Raw genomic sequence first — 17,085 nt, 5'->3', positions numbered from 1 at the left:
CGGGCAGGAGGTCATAGCAACTGACCGGGACAGTCTCTGGGTATAGGGTAGGTACGACCTGTGACGGCTGAGCCTCCAGGTAGGCTAGCAGGCGGATGACAGATGAGTGCTCCCAGGAGTGCAGGCGAGAGACTCTGGATAAGCAGGTGGTCACAGCATGTGACGGCGGAGCCTCCAGGTAGGCTAACAGGCGGATGCAGATGAGTGCTCCCAGGTGAGCAGGCGAGAGTCTCTGGATAAGCAGGTGGTCACAGCATGTGACGGCGGAGCCTCCAGGTAGGCAAACAGACAGGTAGCAGATGAGCGCTCCCAGGTGAGCGGGCAAGCTGGTCCATAGACAGACTGACAGCGGTAGGAAGGCAGACCGTCGGACCTCAGGCTAGCAAGCAGGTAGGAGGAATGTCAGGCAGGAAACAGACAGCAAACTGGCAGGTTTCTGGCAGGTAACTGGCAGGTAACTGGCAACGGGACCTGAGGGCTGAAGCAGAGTAGTGAACAGTGCAACAACATTGCTCGGGCACCTCCATTTTGGAGGAGGTGCCTTATATATGGTGAAGTCCTCCGGCCATTGGCCGGGGACTCCTTAGGACGGCGCGCGCGGCCCCTTTAAGAGGGAGGGAGCGCGCGCGCGCGCGCCCTAAGCACAGTGGCCAGGAAGGAGCGCGCGCTGCCAGCAGAGCGGGAGGAGGACGCCGGGCTCGGAGCAGAGGGGTGAGGGGAACAGCGTCCCTGCCTAGAAGAGGGCAGGGACGCCGGCGCTACAACTACCATGGCAGAGTTGCAATTTTTACTCAGTATTAGCCACTCCTGCTTGTTTCTGGAAAACACCCATGGATTGAAATCATCACAACACTTGTAGATAAATTCCCAAAGAGGTATAATTTCCAAAATGGGGTCACTTGAGGGAGGATTCTGCTCTTCTGGCACTTAGGGGCTCTGTATATAGAGACTGAAAGCTATTTTAGAAAAATCTATGCTCCAGGAGTCAAATAGTGCTCCGTCCCTCCTGAGTCTCACTGTTTGGCTAAGCAGTACTGTATAGCCATATATAGGGTATTTCCACATTCAGCAGAAATTGTGTGACCAATTTTGATGCCATTTTTACCTATTTTGCATGTGAAAATGTAAAATCTGGAGCTTAAATTTTTTTTGTGGTAAAAAAGTAATTATTTTTCTTCATTGCCCAATGCTATAAAATTCTGTGGTGTCAATATGATCACTGCACCCTTTGACTAGTTCATTGAGAGGTGTAGTTTGTAAAATAGGGTCACTTATGGGGGTTCTTCCAGTGGGTCATGGCACCCGCCAAAACATAACAGTAAAAGCTGCACCATAATATGGTGTTCCTTCCCTTCTGGTCTTTTCACTGTGCCTGAAAAGTATTTCATAATTATATGTACAGTAGAGTATTGGAGCACTCAGGAGAAATTGCACAACAAACTGTGAGGTATATTTTTTCCTATTAGCCCTTATAAAAATTAAAAATTTGGGGCTAAAACAAGATTTTAGTGGTAAAAATGTAATTATTCTTTCTTCACTGCCCAATGGTATAAAATTCTGAGGCACATGTGGTGTCATAATGCTCAATGCACCCCCAGACGAATTCACTGGGGGACATAGTTTGTAAAATGAGGTCACTTATGGGGGTTCTGCTGTTCTGGCAACTCTGCCAATGTGACATGGCACCCTCAAACCATTCCAGCAACATCTGAACTCCAATAAGGATCTTCTTCCCTTCTTAGCTTTGCATTGTTCCTCAAAAGTAGTTTTTAACCACATATGGGGTATTGGAATACTCAGTAGAAATTGTGTAACATTTCCACTATGCAACATTTTGGTGGAAAAGATGGTAATTTTGCATGGACTCAGCCCAATGTTATACAATTCTGTGAATCACCTGAGTCTTAAAAATGCTCACTATACCCCTAGATGAATTCCTCAATAGGGTCACTTGTGGGGGTTTCTGCTTTTTTGGCATGTCAAGGGCTCTTAAAATGTAACATGGCATCCACAATCTATTCCAGCCAAAATTGTGCTCAATTTGCGCACAACAAATTGTATGGTCTATTTTCTTCTGCTCCCCTTGTGAAAATTAAAAATTTTGGGCTGAAGCAACATTTAGGTAGGAAATATTTATTTTTTCATTTTCACGGCTCAACGTTATACAATTTTGTAAAGCCCCTCTGAGTTTAGGTGCTCACCACACCTCTAGATAAGTTCTTTAAAGAGTTTAGTTTACAAAATGGGGTCACTTATGGGGGAATGCCAGTTTTTAGGTACATCAGGGGTTCTGCAAACACGACATTGTGTCCGCTATCTATTCCAGCCAATTTTGCACTCCAAAAGTCAAATGGTGCTCCCTCCCTTCCGAGCCCTACCGTGCACCCGAACAGTAATATTCTGCCACATGTGGGGTTCGGCGTACTCAGGAGAAATTGCACAACAAATTGTCTATTTTCTCCTGTTGCACTTTCTTTTGTGGGCATGGGGAGCAGTGAATATTCATGCTCTTTAATAGTGGCAAACTGTTAGCTGCAGCCGTGGCACCTGCAGCTGTTCGGCGATCACGTGTGGCCTCTACTAATGAGCATGAATATTCACTGCTCCCCATGCCCATGGGAGTGGAGAGCAGTGAATATTCATGCTCTTTAGTAGTGGGCACATGTGATTGCCAAGCAGCTGCAGTAGCCGCGGCTGCGGCTAACAGTGTACCCACTATTAAAGAGCATGAATATTCACTGCTCCACACACCCATAGTCCCTCCCACAACAGGCTTCAGTGCATAGAGGTGGGAGAGACTATGGGCATGGGGAGCAGTGAATATTAATTTTCTTTAACAGCGGGCACAGTGTTAGCTGCAGCAGGCGGCTCCAGTAACTGTGACCCACTCCTCCACCGCTGCCCCTGCCCCCTCACCATCCACAGCCGTCAACCATACACAACCGTACATCCAGACTATAAGACGCTCCCCCTACTTTCCTCCAAAATTTTGGAGGAAAAAAGTGCGTCTTATAGTCTTAAAAATACGGTATGTATAAAAAATTGTGCTGTTGTAAAGTAGATATGTGGTAAACGCTATTTATTAACTATTTTTGTGGTATAACTATTTGGTTTAAGGGTATGAAAATTAAAAGTTTGAAATTTCTAAATATCCAGAATTTTTGCCAAAATTCCAATATTTACACAAATACACACAAACAATAACAACCTAAATTTACCAGTACTATAAAATACAATGTGTCATGAAAAAATAGTCTCAGAATCACTGGGATACGTTGAAGTATTCCAGAGTTATTACCTCATAAAGTGACACTTGTCAGAATTGTAAAATTTGGCCTGGTCAAAAAGATTAAAACAAGCTCGTGGGTGAAGGGGTTAACAATGATGTGATTGAAAACAGCTGGGTCTTGTAATTGCAATTTCTGAGTAATGTTAAGCAATATGGCACTATGCTAGGACATAGACCACTGTTTTTGTAATTTTGGAGGTGCCAGGAACTGATTTACCAGTAACTAAATGTTTATAGCAAGAGTCATGTTATTAGGTTAACTAGGCTAAAGCATATGTGCCCTGTAGGGATAATAATTATTAGTGATGAGCGAGCACTAAAATGCTTGGGAACTCGTTACTCGGGTCGAGTAAATCGTAATGCTCGGGTGCTTGACCCGAGTAACAAACCCAGTGTAAATCAATGGGAAACCCTCTGGAGGTCTGGAGGGGGCCTAAAAATTGGTGAAATCAATGAAAACATAGCTGAAATGACATGGGAACAGAATGGGGAAGACCCCTAGAAGCATCTCTGAATCCCAGGTCACTGCTGTGAACAATGTTGTCAGAGTATTACACCACTTTTATGGACTGACAATAAAACATACAAAAACAAAGTTAAAATGGATTTTCCTGGAAAAAATATTAGGAAACATTCTTTCCTGGGTAATGACTTGTATATAAGGCAAAATAAATAACCAAAAACAAAAATGCTCCTCCACCTTGGGCTATGTTCACACATAGTGCATTTGATGCATTTTTGCACTTTTGCATTGCTTTTGACGGTGAAAAATACATTCACCAGTAAATGTAATTTTAATATCTTGGTACCTTATCTGGCCATGTGGTATGTGAGACATGATCATTCACATCCGGTTTCATTTATGAAAGAGGAACTCTGAAAGTCACAAAGCCTATTTTTACAGGGCAATCAGGAAGCCCTTACTATTGTTAAAGGGCCAGCAGGTGGCCTTCACTATTGTTAGAGGGCCATCAGCGGGCTATGCTTTGCATAGCCCTAAATTGCTACTGCAATATAATGTATCCATCTGAGGTGGTCAAATTTTCTTTTTCGTATATATTCTGTAAAGTTTGAAATTTGGAAGTCCACCAGGCGGCCCTCACAATTTATAGATTGACAGCAGGCGGTCTCCACTATTTTTAGAGGGCCAGTAGGCATCTTGGGGACAGATGAGACCAAGATAAAGCTTTTTGGTAACACACATCACACACAACAGCTTTTTGGCAACACACAACTGTTCACTGTTATAGAATTTGGCTGAAAAATAAAAGAGCACGGTACTTCTAGTCAAATATGGTGGAGGTTCAAAGATATTTAGGGGTTGTTTAGCTAACTCTGGAACAGGGTGCCTTGACTGTATGCAAGGCATCATGAAATGTGAAGATTCCCAAAGGATTTTGGTTCACAATGTAGTGCCCAGTGTCATAAAGCTGGCTTTCATCCTAGGTAATGGGTCTTCCAGCAGGACAATGACCCCAAACATAATTAGAAGCACCCAGAAATGGATGGAAACAAAGCACTGGAGAGTTCTGAAGTGGTAATTCCAGCTCCAGTAGCATCAAATCTTCCACCACTACCTCTTAAATACAGAAGCTAAAAAGAAACTGCGAATGGACAGATTAAATCAGGAATTTTTTTAAGTTTGATTAATTTCTGTCAAATTTGAAAAGTTTATGTCAACTTTGATGAATTTCTGTCAACCTTGATTAATTTCTGAGTACAGATCACCGTAAAAATTATGAATCGGTCAATGAGTGCGTGGAAAACATCAATTAAGTTATGCACTGTGTAAGATATGTATGTGACAAGAATATGAACACTCATTTCCAGCAGATAATACCATCTAGCACCTGTCCCTATTCTAAAAGCAGCTAACAGCAGTATCAATAGGGAATAGATTTTTTTTGTTTGCTTGCAGCAGCAAGAGTATAATGCAATAGTCCCTGTCTGGATGCGTGTAATACGCTATCCATAGTGCAACAGCTCACTCGTGCACAAGTTTCAGATAAGAGTTAATATTGTAGAATATAGAATCTATTTGAATTGGTCCTCCCATTATTTAGGAGTGGGTCTCATATACTGTTAATGTGTATGCAGCATGTTCAAGAGCTGCCAAAAATGAGGGCACACTCCAATACCAATTTGAAGATACGTATTGGAGGGCCTCAGTAAAAAATATATTTTACATTATTAAAGAGTGGGTCTCCTAGACTGGTAATACCCATGCACTAAGTGCATGGGCTGAAAAACATGTACCCCTGGAGGGCATACATATATATTATATAGAATGTTAGAGGTAGGCCTCTAAAAATAGTTCCCACGGGTATCATAAACACGCTTAAAAAAAATTATGTGGTCGTTGCATGATTGTTACCCTGGTGATATGGTGGTGGAGGATGAGGAGAGGGATAAGGAGGAGGATGACATAAAATAGACAAAATCCTGAAGTGTATACCCATGTCTGGGTGTGAAGAGGTGCATGGGAATAGTCCCCCCAAAAAACACCACTGGATTTGAGTTTATGTTCTGTTATAGTCCGGTGGTGTTGAGAAGTCTGGCCCAATCCAGCCCTTGTTCATTTTGATAAGAGTCAGCCTGTCAGCATTTTCAGTTGACCGGCGGATCCGCCTATCAGTTATAATACCCTCGACGGCACTAAAAACCCACTAAAAACGATAGCGGCAGGGAGGCCAGGACCTCCAAGGTGTATAGAGCCAGTTCATTCCATGTGTCGAGCTTGGATACCCAATAGTTATAAGGCTCCAAGGAATTACGGAGGATGCTGATATGGTCAGCAAGGTACTCCTTCAGCATCTTCCAAAACTTTTCTCTCTGCTGTATATGGTTTGTATCTCCTTCGCCTGTACTCCTTGGTTGTCCAATGAACTGTGACCTCTGCTGCCAGCATTGTCAGCTGGGAATTTTTTTAATCATTCTTCAACAAGGGCCTTTTGGAACTGCAACATTTTATTAAACCTATCCGCCATGGGAAGGAGAGTTAGAAAATTCTCCTTGTAGCGCAGGTCTAGAAGTGTGAACAACCAGTAATTACTGATGCCCAAAATGCGTACAATTCGAGAATCACAGGAATGGCAGTGGAATATAAACTCAGCCATGTGTGCCAGACTGTCAACAGCCAAGAATTCCCTGTCCCGACCAAGAGGAAAACTGTCCATGTTCTTCTCCTCATCCTTCTCGTGGTCCTCCTCCACGTCCTCCCCTTCTTCTCAGGCCATTCACGCTGAGCAGACTGTATGAATGTGGTGTGGGTAGTGCCATCTGTAATGCGGGAAACCAGCTCCTGTTCCTCCTCCTCCTCATGCTCCTTCTCATTATCACCCAATCCGCATAGAGATGAGATGAGGCTGGGCTATGTAACATCACCCTGTATAGTTCCTTGCTCCATCTCATTGTGCTCCGCCTGCAATGCCTCCTCTTTAATTGTGATCAGCGAGCATTTCAGTAGACAAAGAAGCGGGATGGTGATGCTAATTATGGCATCATCGCTGCTCACCATCTTGATGGAGTCCTCAAAGTTTTGGAGGATGGCACAGATGTCAGAAATCCATGCCCACTCATCAGCTCTTACAGTGCTGGCCAAAAGTATTGGCACCCCTGCAATTCTGTCAGATAATACTCAGTTTCTTCCTGAAAATGATTGCAATCACAAATTCTTTGGTATTATTATCTTCATTTAATTTATCTTCAATGAAAAAACACAAAAAGAATTGTCCTAAAGCCAAATTGGATATAATTCCACACCAAACCTAAAAAAGGGGGTGGACAAAAGTATTGGCACTGTTTGAAAAATCTTGTGATGCTTCTCTAATTCGTGTAATTAACAGCACCTGTAACTTACCTGTGGCACCTAACAGGTGTTGGCAATAACTAAATCACACTTGCAGCCAGTTAACATGGATTAAAGTTGACTCAACCTCTGTCCTGTGTCCTTGTGTGTACCACATTGAGCATGGAGAAAAGAAAGAAGACCAAAGAACTGCCTGAGGACTTGAGAAACCAAATTGCGAGGAAGCATGAGCAATCTCAAGGCTACAAGTCCATCTCCAAAGACCTGAATGTTCCTGTGTCTTCCGTGCGCAGTGTCATCAAGAAGTTTAAAGCCCATGGCACTGTGGCTAACCTCCCTAGATGTGGACGGAAAAGAAAAATTGACGAGAGATTTCAACGCAAGATTATGCGGATGGTGGATAAAGAACCTCGACTATCATCCAAACAAGTTCAAGCTGCCCTGCAGTCCGAGGGTAGAACAGTGTCAACCCGTACTATCCGTCGGTGTCTGAATGAAAAGGGACTATATGGTAGGATACCCAGGAAGACCCCTCTTCTTACCCCGAGACATAAAAAAGCCAGGCTGGAGTTTGCCAAAACTTACCTGAGAAAGCCTAAAACATTTTGGAAGAATGTTCTCTGGTCAGATGAGACAAAAGTAGAGCTTTTTGGGAAAAAGCATCAACATAGAGTGTACAGGAAAAAAAAAGAGGCATTCAAAGAAAAGAACACGGTCCCTACAGTCAAACATGGTGGAGGTTCCCTGATGTTTTGGGGTTGCTTTGCTGCCTCTGGCACTGGACTGCTTGACTGTGTGCATGGCATTATGAAGTCTGAAGACTACCAACTAATTTTGCAGCATAATGTAGGGCCCAGTATGAGAAAGCTGGGTCTCCCTCAGAGGTCATGGGTCTTCCAGCAGGACAATGACCCAAAACACACTTCCAAAAGCACTATAAAATGGTTTGAGAGAAAGCACTGGAGACTTCTAAGGTGGCCAGCAATGAGTCCAGACTAGTGTTGAGCATTCCGATACTGAAATATTGGGTATCGGCCGATATTCGCGGTATCGGAATTCCGATACTTAATTCCGATACTTTTGCAATATCGTATACCGGAATCGGAAGTTCCCATAATGCAATGAGCCAGTTTCATTTTATTCAGCCAATGAGGATCCTAAGAAGTGTGGGCACATCCTGTTAGGCATGTAGGCATCTTAACTAATGGCATGGCTGTGATTGGCTGCTGAAATGATGTCATGATGCACTATAAAACCCACAGCCACCATTTTCAGCTCACTCTGCTGTGAATTCAGTTAGGGATAGGACGCTGTTGTTCTGAGGGACAGTTTTAGCTACCTATTTGGTCTATTCTGCTTTACCCAAGCTACTTTAGAAATCGCTGTGCCTTGCAGCGCTAGTGCACAGTTCTCTGTGCTGTTCACCGCTGTCTGCAAGGTCTCTGTGTGTGAGTGCAGCTCACCCTGTAGTGTGTGCTTCAACCACGTCTGGTTGTAGTGCACTCAGTGTGTGTCACTGCCTCATACATTGTCCTTTTTTGCTACTTCATAATTTTTCCTGATATCTCCTATTAGTGTGGTGGTTCCATCCGTATTCAGCTAAATTGGTTCCAAACACACTATATAGGAGTAGATAGAGAAATTTTTTTTTGTCTTGCAGCGCTAGTGCACAGTGCTCTGCATCTGCACTGTTCACCGCTGTCTGCAAGGTCTCTGTGTGTGAGTGCAGCTCACCCTGTAGTGTGTGCTTCAACCACGCCTGGTTGTAGTGCACTCAGTGTGTGTCACTGCCTCATACATTGTCCTTTTTTGCCAATTCATAATTTTTCCTGATATCTCCTATTAGTGTGGTGGTTCCATCCGTATTCAGCTAAATTGGTTCCAAACACACTATATAGGAGTAGATAGAGAATTTTTTTTTCTCTTGCAGCGCTAGTGCACAGTGCACTGCATCTGCACTGTTCACCGCTGTCTGCAAGGTCTGTGTGTGTGAGTGCAGCTCACCCTGTAGTGTGTGCTTCAGCCACGTCTGGTTGTAGTGCACTCAGTGTGTGTCACTGCCTCATACATTGTCCTTTTTTGCCAATTCATAATTTTTCCTGATTTCTCCTATTAGTGTGGTGGTTCCATCCGTATTCAGCTACATTGGTTCCAAACACACTATATAGGAGTAGTTAGAGGAGCCTTTCTGCAGCATTGTGCCCTGCAGCCCCAGCCAGATTAGTATTAGCCTATTTTTTGTAGCCTCATCTATTGCATTGTAGGTTACCTTCCTACATTGTAATAGCTACAAACAGTTTGTGATACTATCGGTATTACATCTTTGGGCACATCCAGTGTCTTTTTGTGACAAAAAAAAACTAAATAAAGTTCACCAAACACTCCACTTTACAGTTGTGTAGGCCACATTAGCTCATATTAAAGTCTAGTCCACACTTTATAAAATTAGTGTTTCTTATACCTGTTAGCAGCTGTTCAGGAATAAGCACACTAAGCCCTTAGTACTTTTCTGCCTATCTTTATCAGTCTACCAAGATGAAGAAGGCAGGGAGTAAGGCATGTGGTCGTGGTCGTGGGCGTGGGCATGGAGTTTCTGCAGGGAGAGGACGTGAGGATTCTGTGCCTGCAGGGAGAGGACGTGGGGATTCTGTGCCTGCTGCGGGCACCAGTGACTCAGCATCCCCCAGTTTTACCAAGGAACAGTCCTTTATGCGCAGCTTTGTAGGAGCTAGCCGTACCCCACTGCTACGGGAGGACCAAATTAAAGCCGTTGTCGGATGGATGGCAGCTAATGCATATGTAGCGCCCCGAGGGTTCGGCCGCTACAGGGGTATTGCACCTCAGACCAGAGGTGTGATATTCCACTCCCAGGTAAGGATGGAGTATGGACCAAGGCTCAGTTAGCTGCATACAGCACACACACCCCATTTCCGAGGGACAGCTCAACGGTGCTTCCACTAGACAGAAGTGCAGGCACGACCGACTATGTCCCTGCCTGGAGTGGGGAGGGGGGTGGAACACCCAGTGCTGTAGGGGCAGATAGGGGTTGGTTTCTGAGCATAGGTAGGAGCCCATTGGTTGCTGGTCACCTGGGCTCATGGTCAGAGGGAGGTTTAAAAGGTGGGCACCATCTTAGTTCTGGGTCAGTTCAGCCAGAGGAGAAGACAGGGAGTAGAGGCTCTGTAGGAGCTCTACTCCAGGAGGGCCTAGTGAGAGGCCGAGGAGGAGGTGAAGGGGAGCTGAGATTTTGGCTCATCTCAGCTCCAAGAAAAAGGAACAGAAAGGAACAGCGAAAGAGAAGGAGAGACAGAGAAACAGAAGGGCTCAGGAACAAGAAGGTGGAAGGGACCCTAAGAACCCACGAGAATCCAGGGTGAAGGGTCAGGCAGATTAAGGGTACCGGATCCCAAGTTGGTGGAGGAGAAACAACCCTCAGCCAAAGACCGGTCGTCTTGATCATCTATTGGTGCGACACCTCATCAAACCTGCTAGGAAGGCACCATATAGGACAGCGGAGGACGGGGCCCACGTTTAACCGCACAAGTCCGCGGCAGCTGGACAAAAGTGGGTCACTGGTGAGGCAGGCCAGAGAAAGGATTAAAGGGGGTCCTGTGCCATGCTCCTGAACTGCTTGGGAGTTGACCGAGCCCCACACCTGGTGGACGCAGCACGGCTCGGGCGGTCACTACCTGTACAGAAGTGACCCGGAACAAATGAACTGTGAGTAAAGACCCTGGACTGTAACTTGTTGTCTGTGTGCTCCTTCGCGCCTCCAGCACTACCGGTACTGGGACTCTCACCACCATCACTCCCAACATCTACTACACTGCCCTGGGGCCGCACTCTTCCCGTGGGGAGTCACACCATCCCAGCTGCACACATCATCAGCCCCAGCGGACTACCTTGCAGCGGCGGTTCCTAATAACCGCAATCCACGGGTGGCGTAGTCGGACATCATCAATAGAGCATAGCAGACCACCATTGGTCTGACCACCCTGAGCCGCGGGATCGGGCCGCCACTACTACCCCCATCGTTGCCCTATCTCCTGGATCCGCGTGCCCCACGGCCCAGGGGGCGAGTCAGCTTTGGCGTAGTCGGCAGGATTTCGTGCCCGCTAACAACGGGTACTGCGCGCCTGAAAAGAAACTGTTTCGTTGTACTAAAGATGGCTCCCGCCCTAGAAGAACGAGCGCCATAATATGCTCGCCAAAAGACCACAGGAGGCCGCCTCCCATCGTGGGCCGGGTCCCAGAATGGCGCCAAAGAGGAAGCCCGCCCCCAACAACCATGAGCACGGCTGTGGAAATGTCCATCAACGTGGGGGGGCTGCCCCTGAGAGTGATTGTCTGCAGAATGCCCCAGGACCACCCCCCATGGGGGCGGAAAGAGAAGAAAACTGCGGGGCAGGGGGTGGTCTGGATCAGTCCAGACAGACCGCACCCGGGGCTGGACGCCCTCAGCAGCACCAGCCTCCTGGCCCGAAGCCTGCTGCAAGCCGAACCGCTCTGCAGCCTAGCAGAAGTCCTAGCGCAGCTCCCCAGAGACCCGGAGCGTGCGCAAGCTGCACTGGAGGACCTGGAGCGGAGGATAGCCCGGGCGCAGCGGGGTGCACTCACTGAGTGGAGAGAGGAACTGGCCCGGCAGGCCGAGACCCACCAGCGACAGGCCTCAACCGCACCCCGGAGTTTGCCTGCCTCTGAGGACGGCGCAGGAGGAGAGAGGACCGGAGGCGATGCCGCAGAGGGAGCCACGAGGACTGAGGCAAGTGAAGGGGACGTCACCACCCCAAGCCCAGCAACCGCAAGTTTGCCCCAGCCTCCCGTCGCAGCACCCAAAGCCCCACTCACCGCACCTGTTGCCGTGCCGCCACTGCTCCCAGCTAGGCCTCAAGTGGCGAGCGCCGCGGCCACGCCCCACCCGGTGCCACGCTCCTTGACCCCGGGCGCCGTAAAGCAAGAAGCATCATCGGCCCGGTCGCAAGGCCTGGATGACCCGGGCGCCATCGCTAAGCCTGCGCCCCTGTCCCGGATGGGACTGCCACCTAGCGCAGCCAAAAGACCCCCGGCCTGGTCGCAAGGCTGAGTGCCCCCGGGCGCTGCTCCCAGATCAGGCCCCCTCACTATACCATCGCTGGGCGTGGACCTATTGGCACATCATACCGGTCCGGATGGACTGCCGCTGGAGTGGCCGGCGGAAGTGACCGGCAGTCAGCCATGGAAGGCCCAGCCCCCGCGCGAACCTCTGATACCGGCTCCAGAACCCGTAGAGGTCACCCTACCTCCACTGGAGGACGTCCAATTTGCGTGGGACCCCACCAGCGAGAACTTGATGGGGTTCTCTCAAGAGACCTGGGCAGACGCGGTCCGTCGTCTGGAGGCCTGTCATCAGCAACTGGCGACCTTTGAGCGGGAGCGACGAGAGAGGCGCGTCAGAGAGGAACGGCTCCAAGCCCAGAGTGCTGGACAAAAACGTAAGGCCCGCCAAGACCCCCAAGCAGCCCGTGGTCCCCGAATCACCGGGACCATAGTCAAATTCCACATGGAGAACGGCTGGGGCTTCATCAGGGGCCCAGAAACTGCAGGCGACGTCTTTGTGACCCGCAGGGACGTTGAGAGTCATCTACCTGAGGGGCATCGTGGCCGTGACCTATACCCTTTTGATGTGGTCGCCTTTACCCGCCACGTAGGTGCAAAAGGACCATACGCCCTACATGTTCATCGGCTCACTGAGGAGGAGCTACAATACCGCGGCTATGAGGAGAGCCAAGAGGACCCGGACGGGTCTGAAGAGCCATATGAGGAGGAAGAAGGAGCATATGGAGGACACCGCTACTAGTAAGTGGCAGAAGCATGTGTGTAAATAGTTACCCGTCAGGGTATCAGAACTGTTTTTGGGACTGTTCCCGTCTTGAAAGTGTGGTCCCCGTTGGGACAAATATTGAACTGTTACCTGTGTGCCCCTCATCCCCTACCAGGCTGAGGACTGTGAGCAGCCATTCCCTTCCCAAAACTGGCCGAGGACTGAGAGCGGCCACCCCGTGTAAATAGTTGCGCTTCCTAAAGCGCCCCCTACTGGTTTTATAAAAAGACTACCACGTCTACCTCGGGACAGCAAGTCCCTCGTGTTTACAAGTTTGTCAAAGTTCCTGCACTTGCAAGAAGAGTGCACACCTGGTCGCAAGTTGCACCACCGCCAGGATCAAAGAATGTGTTGTAAAAATGTTTTCCTGCAAATGTTTTATATGAAAAGTTTTTATATGCTGCTAGATAGTAATGTGAATGTTTTCTAATAGTGTTTATATGTCAAAAGAGTTCCAGAAGTATTAGTAAGCGTTTTATAATAGTGTGACAAGAAAAGAAAAGCGTTTCCCATAAAGGGAATTGAACCATGTTGCCTGTTTTCTGATGTGAAAAGTTTTAAAAAGTTTGCATGTCCTGTGATTAACTGTTTTTTGCTCTTTTCCAGCCCGAGGACGTGCTGTGCTTTACCAGGGGGGAATGTAGCTGTAGCATACCTGGCGGCGTTCTTGCATGGTGTTCCATCTCTCATCATGCAAGATCGCAAACTTCATCTCCCGCCCAGCTTCCTGGTCTGGCTTCTTTCTTTGTGCTCTGCTCTGCTGTACTTTGGCTGCATAGGGCGACGCCCGCTGAACTTCCTGTTTCTTGTAGCTGCTGCGGACACGCCCCTGTTGCATCTTCAGCCTATTGCTGTCCATCTTTGGGTATTTATTCCACCTTCTTCCTCAAGATGGCGCCTGAGCATTGTGTCCTGTCAGTTGGCTTTTTGTCTCTGACGTGCCAGGTCCTATCCTGTTTTCCTGCCTGTTTTCCAGTTCTATGTCTGAACTGTGGTCTGTTCTTGTGAACACGCTTCCAGCCTGTTCTTTCGCCTTCTAGGGGCCGTATTCCTAGATCTGCCTGTCTGTGCCTTGCGGTATCTGTTCCTGTCTGAACAGTGTCCTGTTTGTGTTCCAGCCTTGCTGTATTTGTTCCCGTTCCTCTGTTCCCAGTTGTCTGTGCCTCGTTTCTACTTTAGCCTTTTCTCCCTTTTCCCTCTATGTCTGTTTTCTGCGTCTTTCTGCAGAGTCTGAACTTGCTCCTAAATTCCTTCTCGTCGTCTCTGTACCTCTGTTGTGAATTTAGTGTACGCTCGCTACTTCTTTGTAAGTACTTTGTGTGCTTCTGGTTCTGCCTTTCCTTCTCCGTCTGTTCTTTGTGAACAGAGTCCTATCCCCTTGCCTTGTCTCGTTCGCCGCTCCGGCGGTTCTAGCCGCTCTGCGGTTTCCGCTCTGCTTCTGCCTCGCCTACCGCTCTGCGGTTTCTGCTCTGCTTCTGCCTCGCCTACCGCTCTGCGGTTTCCGCTCTGCTCCTGCCTTGTTTACCGCTCTGCGGTTTCCGCTCTGCTTCTGCCTCGCCTACCGCTCTGCGGTTTCCGCTCTGCTTCTGCCTCGCCTACCGCTCTGCGGTTTCCGCTCTGCTCCTGCCTTCTTAGCCGCTCTGCGGTTTCCGCTCTGCTCCTGCCTTGTTTGCCGCTCTGCGGTTTCCGCTCTGCTCCTGCGTTGTTTGCCGCTCTGCGGTTTCCGCTCTGCTGTGGCCTTCTTAGCCGCTCTGCGGTTTCCGCTCTGCTCCTGCCTTGTTTACCGCTCTTGCGGTTTCCACTCTGCTCTTGCCTTGCTTGCCGCTCCTGCGGTTTCTGCTCTGCATCTGCTCGCTGCTCCGGCAGTCCTGTCCTGCTCTGCTTCTGCTCGCTGCTCCGGCAGCCCCGTCCTGCTCTGCATCTGCTCGCTGCTCCGGCAGTCCTGTCCTGCTCTGCTTGTGCTCGCTGCTCCGGCAGTCCCGTCCTGCTCTGCTCTTGCCCACCGCTTCGGGCGTTCCCTCTCTGCTGTGTTTGGCTACCGCATCTGCGGTTCTGTTTCTGTGACCCAGTCTGTACTGGGTCTTGTCCTCTCTGTGCTCCAGCCCGTCCTTTCGGCCAGTACCTCCCTGCCTGCATATTCGCCTGTATCCACCCGTCTGCATACCTGCCGTGTTCGCTTATATCCACCAGTCTGTGCCAGCCTAACCTGCCTGTTCCAGTAATCCCTGTGTGGGTCAACCCCCGTGTCCGGAGTTTGACCTGGAGTAGCACCTGGTCCCTCTGCCCGGTTTCTCCCTGGTGCACTGGCGTCGTATGCCGTCGTGCCATCTTGGTCGGATCGGCCAGATACTTAGTCACGCCCCTCCAGGCACTCTCCGGTTCATGGTCCAGTGGAACCACTTCTCCCGCACACGCCAGTCAGTCCGGGCGTGTGCATAACAGCATGCTCAGGCCATGGTTCCCGTTGAGCCCCACGGCCTTCGCTCTCTGAGGCGTTTTCCAGCTAAATACGTGCATTAAAAATAAATAAATAAATTTTTTTTTTTCTCTAGCTGAGTTCCAGGCGAATTACGCACCCGTCCAGATGGAGCTTTCTGCACCCGTTCCTGCGGATCCGCCCCAGTACTATGAGGATCCAAAACTAAGTCGTACATTTGTGGAGCAATGTATGCTACACTTCAAGTTCTACCCTCTTTCTTTTCCTTCTGATTGGTCTAAAGTGGCATTTATAATTGACTACCTAGCGGGTGATGCCTTGAAGTGGGTCACCCCCCTATGGGAAGCTTGGGATCCTATCGTCCTTGACCTGCAGGCCTTCCTGGTGGCTTTCCTAATGGTCTTCGATGACCCCAATCCTGGAGTCCCTGCTGAAGCTGCACCTGCTCCCGCGGATCCACCATGGTACTACGGGGATCCAAAACAATGCCGTGCGTTTGTGTGGCAATGCTTGCTGCAGTTCCGGTTCTATGCCAATGCTTATTCTTCCGATCGGGTTAAGGTGGGATTTATAATGTCCAACCTAGCGGGTGATGCCTTGGAATGGATCAACCCCCTATGGGAAGCACAGGATCCTATCGTTCTTGACCTACAGGCCTTCCTGGTGGCTTTCGATGATCCTAACCCTGAAGCCCCTGCTGAAGTTTCACTTCCCTGTATCCCGGAGCAGCCCCGACGGGTAATGTGCATAGGTAGCGCACAAGTTCTCCTGCCCGAAAAGACTGTTGCTTGCCCAGAATCCACTCAGGATGACTACACTCTCCGGAATACTTCTCCCAACCTCAAGAGGCAGTCCAGACGTGCTAGACGTAGAGGCAAGCCGTCACGCCAGAGTCTGTCCTCCCACAGACCTCCTGACCCCTACCTTGAAGTCCCTACTGAAGCTTCATTTCCCTGTATCCCGGAGAAGCCCCAGCGGGTGATGTGCGTGGGTGGTGCACCAGTTCTCCTGCCAGAAGAGACTGCTACCCATCCAGAGTACACACAGGAGAGCTTCCTGCACCTGGCATCAGATACTACACCCACTTTAACCAGTGTGCATGTCCAAGGATGCTCCGAAGCTGTGATTACCTCCGAGTCTGTACACCTCTACTACCTGGCGGAGGACCCCCTGTTGCCTCCTGAATCCTCCGGGATACCACTCGATGACAATTGGAGAGAGACTTCCCTACACCCGGTACCCGATACTTCGTCTGCTCAGTCCTGTGGGCCTGACAATGGGTGCCTCAAAGTGGTAGTTACTCCCGAGTCTCTACACCCCTCTGACCAGGCGGAGGACCTCCAGTTGTCTCCAGAACCCTTCGGGGTGCTACCTGGTAGCGAAAGGACAGAGACTCTCCTATTCTCTGTACCTGATACCTCGCTCGCTTCGTCCAGTGAGTCCAACTTAGTGTACTCCGAAGCAGATGTTACCCCCGAGTCTCTACACCCCTCCGACCAGGCGGAGGACCTCCAGTCGTCTCCAGAACCCTTCGGGGTGCTACCTGATAGCGAATGGACAGAGACTCTCCTTTTCTGGGTACCTGATACCTCGCCCGCTTCTTCCAGTGAGTCCAACCTAGTGTACTCCGAAGCAGAGGTTACCCCCGAGTCTCTACACCCCTCCGACCAGGCGGAGGACCTCCAGTCGTC

Source organism: Phyllobates terribilis, unplaced genomic scaffold (genome assembly GCF_046119375.1).
Source record: "Phyllobates terribilis strain yellow unplaced genomic scaffold, ASM4611937v1 Scaffold_9__5_contigs__length_417890890, whole genome shotgun sequence".
Classification (NCBI taxonomy): Eukaryota; Metazoa; Chordata; class Amphibia; order Anura; family Dendrobatidae; genus Phyllobates; species Phyllobates terribilis.
This window is presented reverse-complemented; position numbering follows the sequence as displayed.